This window comes from Apium graveolens, chromosome 3 (genome assembly GCF_009905375.1).
Source record: "Apium graveolens cultivar Ventura chromosome 3, ASM990537v1, whole genome shotgun sequence".
In the NCBI taxonomy this organism is placed as follows: Eukaryota; Viridiplantae; Streptophyta; class Magnoliopsida; order Apiales; family Apiaceae; genus Apium; species Apium graveolens.
Genome location: NC_133649.1, coordinates 81,205,685 through 81,215,049, shown reverse-complemented (window position 1 = coordinate 81,215,049; position 9,365 = coordinate 81,205,685). Strand labels below are relative to the sequence as shown.

Below are 9,365 nucleotides of genomic sequence, written 5' to 3'. Positions count from 1 at the left end.
CACGGTGATACCTCCCTTCTTAGGAACACATTGTACAGGGCTCACCCACGAGCTGTCAGAAATAGGATAAATGATGCCTGCATTAGCCATTTCAGAATTTCTTTCTTCACCACCTCCTTCATGATTGGGTTCAGTCTTCGCTACTGTTCCACAGTTGGCTTACTACCTTCCTCTAACAGAATTTTATGCATACAATATGAGGGACCTATCCCCTTGATGTCTGCTATAGTCCATCCTATAGCCGATTTGAATTCTCTCAAAATCCTTAAGAGCTTGTCTTCCTCACTACCTGAAAGGTCAGCTGAAATAATAACAGGTAACGTAGATGAATCACCTAAAAAGGCATACCTCAAGTGTTCAGGTAATGGTTTGAGCTCTAAGGTAGGTGCTTCCTCTATTGATGGTTTGAGCTTCCCTTCAGCGTTCTTGAGGTCAGAAGTACCAAAAGATTCAAATGGTATATCTAGCTTTCGCTTCCAGGGAGAAGCGTTCAGATATTGTAATTGCTCGTTGCTATCTTCATCATCACTGTCAAATTCCCCCACTAAGGCCTTTTCCAATGCATCAAACATTAGCATGTGATCGAGTTCCGAAGTAACCGCAGAATCAATCACATCCACTTTTAAGCACTCCTCATCTTCTGTAGGGAATTTCATTGCCTTGAATACGTTGAAGGTCACATCCTGATCTTGGACCCGCATAGTAAGTTCTCCTTTTTGCACATCTATTAAGGTACGGCCAGTCGCCAAGAAAGGCCTCCCCAAGATTATGGGAATCTTTTTAGCTTCCTCAAAATCCAGAATAACAAAATCAGCAGGAAAGAAGAGCTTATCCACCTTGACGAGCACATCCTCAACTATGCCCCTTGGGTAAGTAATGGAACGGTCCGCCAATTGTAGCGACATGTATGTGGGTTTTGGATCAGGTAGGTCCAGCTTTTTAAAGATCGACAACGGCATCAGATTAATGCTTGCTCCCAAATCACAAAGGTACTTGTCAAAAGTTAGATTGCCAATGGTGCAAGGAATGGTGAAGCTTCCCGGATCTTTCAGTTTTGGTGGTAACTTTTGTTGCAGAACCGCGCTGCATTCTTCCGTGAGAGCAACGGTTTCAAGGTCATCCAGTTTCACCTTCCTTGAAAGAATAGTCTTCATAAACTTCGCATAACTAGGCATTTGTTCCAGAGCCTCAGCCGAAGGGAAAATATTGATGTGAAGTTTCTTGAACACCTCCAGAAACTTCCCGAACTGTCTATCCAGCTTTTGTTGCTGCAATCTCTTAGGAAAAGGTGGTGGAGGATAGAGCTGTTTCTCCCCTGTATTAGCCTCAGGCAGAGTGTGTTCAACAGTAGTCTTCCTTGGTTCTGCCGCTTTCTCCCTTTGCTTAGATTCTTCATCTCGAACTTCAGCTTCGACTTCTTTTGCCTTTTCAGTATCAGCTACTTTTCCAGACCTTAAGTTAATAGCCTTGACTTGCTCTTTAGCTTCCTTCCTGCCTGGTACTTCCGTGTCACTGGGAAGAGTGCCAGGTTGACGATTGAGCACTGCATTGGCTAATTGACCGATTTGATTTTCCAAGGTCTTGATAGAAACCGCCTGACTCTTGCACAACAGCTTAAGTTCCTCAAAATCAGCACTAGTAGGTGCAGCTGCACTTCCCTGTTGAGGATATGATTGTCTTGTAGCATACTGCTGTGGTTGCTGGAATCCAGGTGGGTTAAACTGTTTACTCACTCCTTGCTGATATGGTGGCTGAATAGCATTCTGATTATTTCCCCAGTTGAAATTTGGATGATTTCTGTTGTTAGGATGATAGGTCGCTGGCACAGGCTGTTGTTGTCGCTGATAATTATTCACATACTGAACAGATTCGTTGACAAGGGAACACTGATCCGTAGCATGAGAACCTGCACAAAGCTCACAAACCATAGCTATTTGATTAACTCCATACGTAGCCAAAGAATCAACCTTCATTGATAGCGCTTGGAGCTGGGCTGCAATAGCGGTGGCTGCATCAACTTCCAGAATACCTGCTACCTTGCCTGATGTCATCCTCTGAGTTGGGTTTTGATGCTCATTTGCAGCCATCGTCTCAATAAGATTGTACGCCTCAGTATAGCTTTTAGCCCATAAGGCGCCTCCAGCTGCTGCATCGAGCATGGGCCGAGATTGAGCCCCCAAACCATTATAAAAACCAGTGATTACAATCCAATCCGGCATTCCATGATGTGGACATTTTCTCAACATTTCCTTGTAGCGTTCCCGAGCCTCGCACATAGATTCTGTAGGTTGCTGCGCAAACTGAGTAAGAGCACTCCTCATAGCAGCAGTCTTTGCCATTGGATAAAACTTCACCAGAAACTTTTGCACAAGATCTTGCCATGTAGTGATTGACCCAGCTGGTTCAGAATGTAACCAGTCTTTAGCCTTATCCCTGAGTGAGAATGGGAAAAGCCTCAACTTGATAGCCTCATCAGTCACGCCATTATACTTAAAAGTGCTGCAGATCTCGACAAAATTCCTTATGTGCATATTGGGGTCTTCAGTTGCCGCTCCTCCAAAAGAAACAGAATTCTGCACCATCTGAATAGTGCCCGGCTTGATTTCAAAGGTGTTAGCTTGAATAGCCGGATGAAGGATGCTTGAATGAATGTCATCAATTTTAGGCCGAGAAAAATCCATAAGAGCTGGATCAGCTTGAACAATATGATCTCCCATGTTTACTGGTTCTTTCTGCTCAGTTCCTGAATCCGAATCCTCAAAATCTAACTTCTCCGGGGTATCAAGAACTTCGTCTTTCTCCTCAGCTGTATCTAAGGTCCTCTTGCGAGTACGAGAACGAGTTTGCATAAACGTTTGCTAAAGTACCTGAAACACAACCGAAAAGAGTAATTAACTACTACGTCCTAATCACTGAGTCCTAATGACCAATGATGGTAAGTACATAAACTAAACAAATACGCCGAGTCCCCGGCAGCGGCGCCAAAAACTTGTTAGGGCGAAATCACGCACTAATATTCACGCAAGTATACGCGTTCGCAAGTAATATAGAATACTTTCTAGTTCGTTCCCTCAGAGACTCAGACTAATTTATTGTCTAATTTAACTCACTCACCAATGTATGATTACTTCTCAATGTTAAGATAATAACACTTAAAATTGTTGATTAAATATTAACTATAATTAACTACTTAATTACCACTTAACTAACACTTCAATTTATCAATAATAAAACACTCATGAGATCACAACTTCATTATTACTTCCTTCTATAGCCATAGTTATTACCTTTAGCATGTGACAGTGATGATATTAATCGAATAACACGAAACTGATAAAAGCCAATTTTCATTGTACTAATACCATTCTACCAAACATCCACAATTAAGATAGAAGTTGAATAGTCATCAATTATGTTGAGTTCCTATATGTCTACAGAAATTGACAACACAACGATTTAAGCACAAGTTATTCCTTTTGATTACATAGGGCAAATAAAACTGTTAGAGTTACCCACTAATCATGCACAACGTACATGAACCTATGCTAGCATGGCAAGTTCTAAATCTCAAGATCCACCGTCGCTTCACAAGAGATTAACACCCTATCTTATATGTTCGCGACGCACATAAGACGAATACGCACAACCAATACTAGATATCATGCAATCATCACACACTAAAGTATTAAACAATTAACTAAAGAATTCCATAGTAAATCCGTTGCAACCCCATGATCACGATTAGCCCATAATAGAACTTATCGCCATCATGGGTTCATATGAAATCATGATAAACGAACACAAGAAAATAACAACTAAACTAATTATATTAAAACAGAGTACGTCACAAAAGTAAATAAGTCAAAGCAAGAAAACTAGCATCCAACGTTACAACGAAACAAGAATCACAAGAATATATGCTTCCTCTTCGTTGTTGTGTGCTAAATCGGTCTTCTTCCTTATCTCCTTCGCTTCTTGCAAAACACAATCTAAAACATAATCCCCTCTTAATACTCTGTGAAAAACGTCTCAAATCTACTTATATAATAGTCCCATAAAACTCAGATTACATAGAAGTTGGAAGCCAAACAGAAGTAGAAGTCTAAAACAATATATTATTTTCCCCGACCCTGCCCGGCCGCTCAGCATTTCTGCGCGGGCGCGCAAGGCTGCTGCGCGGCCGCTCAGCATTGCTGCGCGGGCGCGCAGGACCCTACTGGAAAATTTCCAGGTTTGTTCCGTTTCTTCGCCGTAATCTGCCCGTTCTTTTCCTCTCGCAATGGTGAACACATGCCAAGGCTTATTCTTGATGATTCCTCCTCCGAAATGCAACTAATACCCTGAAATGCATAAACACTAGAAAAACGCATCAAATACACAAAATACTTGATTTCAAGACACCAATTTAAGCCATTTTAAGACGTTCTAAGTGGTATAAAATGCCACTTATCAAGTCTCTAGATCAATATTGAAACCCAATATATCAAGGTACATATACCTATCATCTTTAGAACATGCGGTCCAACCATATATCATTCTCCCATTAATGCAAAATTATAGTGCCTTATTATTGTCAAATCTTTCTGACGAGCCTATCCTTCAAACATCCTTTGAAGGTGCTCAATCACATCATAAGCATCACTATGCTCTTTTTTCTTCTAAAGCTCGATACTTATAATTGCAAGCATGAGACGTGAAATATCGGCTGCATACTCAATTTGCTTAAGGTAAGTATTTTGTTCAGCACATGTTTCATTCTTAGATAGGAGAAATAAGGGAGGGGTTTGAGTGACATCCTAGAACCTGAGGACAATTCTCAAGTTCCTATGTCAATTGAGGAAATTATTTCATGCCAGTTTGTCCTTCTCAAGGACTATTACATAGAGAGGTTATTTGTGTTATTTGTCATTTAATATCTATAATATTAAAGTGCATAAAATGAATTAGTTTATTGATGATCATTAAATTATGTTCAAGTGATTATTCACAATATCTCCCACTATTTTTATCAAATAAATAGCCCTAACTATTAATTCAGAAAGAATATCTTCTATATCCTTTCTAGTGAGCCAAGATCCATATTTCACCATGCGTTAGGTCAGCTTTGGCTTTTCTCCTAAAATATGATTATTTAGTGTTCTGGATCAAAAACTAAGGTATAATAATTGATGTATCTATTAATAAGGAACGTGAGCTTCGAGACTCTATTTGACTGCTCTTGTGTTCGTGACTCGATCTACCTTAACAAGATGCCTACGTACCTTGCTGATTGCCAAGAATCAAGTCAAAAAAATGTAGTTCTGATTGGTGGGGGTGAGAACCCTTATATATATATTTGGAGTCCTTAAATTGGACTTGGGTTAGGAGACTTGGTGGGCAAGTCTCAGAATTATAATAGACTTTGGAGTCCTAAGAGGTAGGACGTTGATTCCTTATCCCATCAGGTTCCTTGGAGGCCAATCCACAAGGATTTATTTCCCCACTAGGACTCATCTTGTCAGCTGACTTATCCCTTATTAATTAATTATGAAATTAATTAATATTCAGGGTTTTGGGCCTTCTTTGTTCCATCAGGCATGATCTGGTCCATCAGGCCTGATCAATGTGTTAACCTTTTTGGTCTGAATGTCATACATCTTCTTATTGGGTCTTGTGGCCCAAATCATGTGTAATTGATGTAATATTAATTACGTAATCAGAATTTATTTATTCCCTATCATTTTCCCCCCAACTTTTTGGAAACAGTGACTATGTTTCGCAGAAGTTAAGTTCATTCATTCCCTTACAGGGTATCATTTTGCGTAAAGTGTGGAGCGACCTACACATTTATAACGATTTGCTTTAATCCCTATTTTTTAGGAATTACCTTAATTTCCAGGAATTTTTTAATTCTGGGATTTTTCCTTAATTTTCAGGAATTTTCCTTTAATTCTGGGATTTTTCCTGGATTTTCTAGAATTTTCCCTTAATTCTGGGATTTTTCCTTGATTTTCTGGATTTATTCCTCATATTCTGAAAATATTTATTTTTTCAGAAAATATTTATTTTTTCAGAAAATATTTTAAGGAATTTCCTTTAATTTTTGGATTTATTCCTTATTTTCTGAATATATTTACATTTTCAGAAAATATTTTAAGGAATTTCCCTAAATTTTCTGGAATTTTTCCCTTAATTCTGGGATTTTTCCCTTAATTTTCTAGATTTATACCTCATTTTCTGAAAATATTTATTTTTTCATAAAATATTTTAATGAATTTCCTTGATTTTCTTATTTTTTTCAGGATTTTTCTACCTTTTATTTATACCTGGTTCGACTAGGATTCCTGTTCGACCAGGATCCTAGTCGAATTAGCCCTCTAATTGCCCTGGTCGACTGGATTTCGAGAAAGATCATTCGACCTCACTTCCTGGTCGAATTTCGACCAGGATTTTATACTATATTTATTTATTATTATTTATTATTTTTTTCGAACAGGATTTTAATCCTTTCGATTAGGATTCCTTGTTTTGACCGAATTAGCTTCCTTAGTTAGCCCTGATCGAAACCTATTTCGACCTCAAGCCCTTCGACCAGAATTTCTATATAATTTTTGGTCGAATAGGGTCAGGTTCTGGTCGAATTATCCCACATTTTCAGCCTTGGTCGCAGTCATTTTGACCTAAATCATTTCGACCAAGAACATAGTACTATTTTTGGTCGAATTAGGTCAGAAACTTTTTGTCCCTATTTTCCCGGGCTTTTTATCTTGGGCCATCCTTTTTGGGCCTATTTCCTACATGCCTTTTTTCCTAGGATCTATTTTTAGGCCAACCTTAACTTCAATTACCTGGGCTATTTTCTGGGCTTATCTTTTTGGCTTTAAGTTGGGCCCATTGTTTCAGTCTGGGCTTTTCTTGATTTTGAGCTTCCTTGGGCCCATCTTTTCAACTGGGCTTTATATTTGGGCCCTTAATCTTCATTTAACTGGGTTTTGTATTTGGGCCCTTAATCTTCAAGCCCAACTTCCAGAATTTTCTGGATTCTTCCAGATTTTTGCCAAGTAATATCAGGATTTCCAGAATTTTCTTAGAGCCTTCCAACATTTTCTAGAACCTTCCTGATTTTTCCATTATTTGGGCCCAAATGGGCTTTTTCAGGCCCAACTTGCCCTCCTAGGGGCTATATAAGAGTGGGAGGGGAGTAATTTCATTTCATACCTCTCACTTCTCACTTTTCCAAAACTCCCTCTACTCTCTCAACACCCTTCTTTTCTTTCTCCAGCCTTCAAAACTCCTCCCTCCCTAGGGATTTTTCGGCCTTCTTCCAAGCTTTCAAGCCTTCCTCCTGTCTCCATTAATGGCAGACAAAGGTGCTGAGAGAACGGCCAAGATTGCCTCGGCTTCAAAATGAGGTAAGGATGTCGAGATCCGTTCTTCTTACATGTCTTTGTTATATATGATTAATACTAGGGGGGGACAAATATCCCTCCACTGCACATCTCGACTCTTTTAATCATTGCAACACATGGCACAATATAGATTTTGATAAGTTAAATGCACGTTATAATGTTCGTCCTCCCCTTAGGCTAGTTCAAGTTTCTAGTGGCGACCGTACTTGCCACTGGAAACCCGATACACTTTTCATTTACACAGATGCCCTAGATGATGGGCTTATGTTTCATTTTCACCCTTTCATTCCTCACCTCCTAGCTGATTTGTAAATTAACCCATGTCAGCTTCCTCCAAACGCTTGGAGGAACATTTTATGTTTCATGGTTTGTTGTCTTAGGGGAGGTTTTCCCTTATCCGTAGCTGTTTTTAGGAAGGTTTTTCAATATTACAACAGTTCTTCTGGTAATTGTGGTTGGGTCTACGTTAAACAAAGGCCCAAGTTTAAGCATATTTTTAATAGTGCCTCCATTCCCGATAATAACCAAAATTGGAGGAATAGTTTTGTCGGGTTAAGGTGGGAGAATGGTGACTGGGGCACCCTCTTCAGATCTTCTTTCGGGAAGGTTAGTGATGGTAGCCTCAAATCCATTCACTTAACCCCCGAGGAAACTATCATTTATGATGAGCTTACTCGGGATGACGGTGCCACTGTCAACTGGACTCTTTTAGAGGAGTTCTCCCTCATCCACGTGGGGCTATCCTCTGTTTCTCAACAGGGTATTTTTCTCCCCTTCTCATTTTTATTTTATTTCATGCATTATTGACACCACTTATCTTGTTTTTTCTCTTGTTTTGTAGCTGCTAAGGAGATCAACGAGGAAAATGTGCCTCTCGTTGAGGAGACTTCCAGGATGAAGAAGGCTCGTCTTGCGGGCCTGGATACTCGAGGAAAGGCTACGGAACCTAGCTTTCTACGGAAGCACAAGGAGCCCAAGGTGGAGGTTCCAGCTGAGGGAGCTGAGGGCCACAGTGCCCCTATCACTACTGCTGCTCCTGTCTCTGCTGCTACGGGCGCCTTTCAGCCTCTCTGGGGATTCTGCCGAGGGGATACTGTGGTTGGATCCACGAAGCATGCCTGAGATTGGTCTTACCTTGGCGTAACTCCAAAGGACTTCACCGATGTGGTGGCTACTCCTGACTTGGAGAGGATAAAGCTCATGGGAGCTCAGTCCTTAGCCTCGGTATGACTATTTCTTAAGTTTGTACTCTTTTTTACTTGTAGCATTCACTTGCCTTATATTTCTATTTATTGTTTCATTTCAGTCTAACGCCTACTTCCAAGGCGCTGTGAGGCAAGCTGAATCCTGGAAGAGGGCTTCGGATAAAGCGGATAATGCCCTCAGGAAGCAACAGAAGAAGTACGCCGCTTTGGAGCGGAAGCTGAAGCGTAAGGATGAGGAGCTCGGTGAGTCCAACGCTGAGCTGGTGGTGCTACGGGCCGAGAAAGATAAGGCGATTGATAACTACTTGGACTCGGAGGAGTTTACCCAGTCCATGAGGGTGAGGGACGACTCAGTCTTTCCTGGGTTTTTTAGGACTGGCTAGGACACAGCCCTTAGGACCGTGAACGAGGCCTGTCCTAATATTAACCCGGCGGACTATGTATGCCCTGATGACGAGGCTTTACTGCAGAGGTTTCGTACCCGAGTGGTTGTCTCGGATCGTATCCCTCAGGACTCGCTTCTTCCTCCTCCCGAGTCGTCTTTCAGGCCTGCTGCAGATGTAGCTCTTCCTCCTCCGAGACGACAGAGACTTCCAGCGAGAGCGGAAGAGATGATGATATGGATGCCGAGGGCATATCTGCTACTTAGAGCTTTTCCAGCCCTTCCTGGCTTATCTATTTTATCTTGTCTTCGAGACTTTGTTTATTAGACTTTGTATTATTTATTTGAACTTGTTTTATTTATCGAACTTTATGCTTTCATCTTATGCAC

General features: G+C 40.7%; 1 non-coding gene across 1 annotated transcript; it reads left to right on the top strand.

Annotated features, from left to right (window-relative positions):
* The first annotated feature begins 2,217 nt into the window (after positions 1–2,217).
* LOC141716064 (small nucleolar RNA R71) lies at positions 2,218–2,324 on the top strand. Its single transcript, XR_012572796.1, has one exon. It is a non-coding gene; the product is annotated as a small nucleolar RNA R71 (small nucleolar RNA).
* Positions 2,325–9,365: the final 7,041 nt, after the last annotated feature.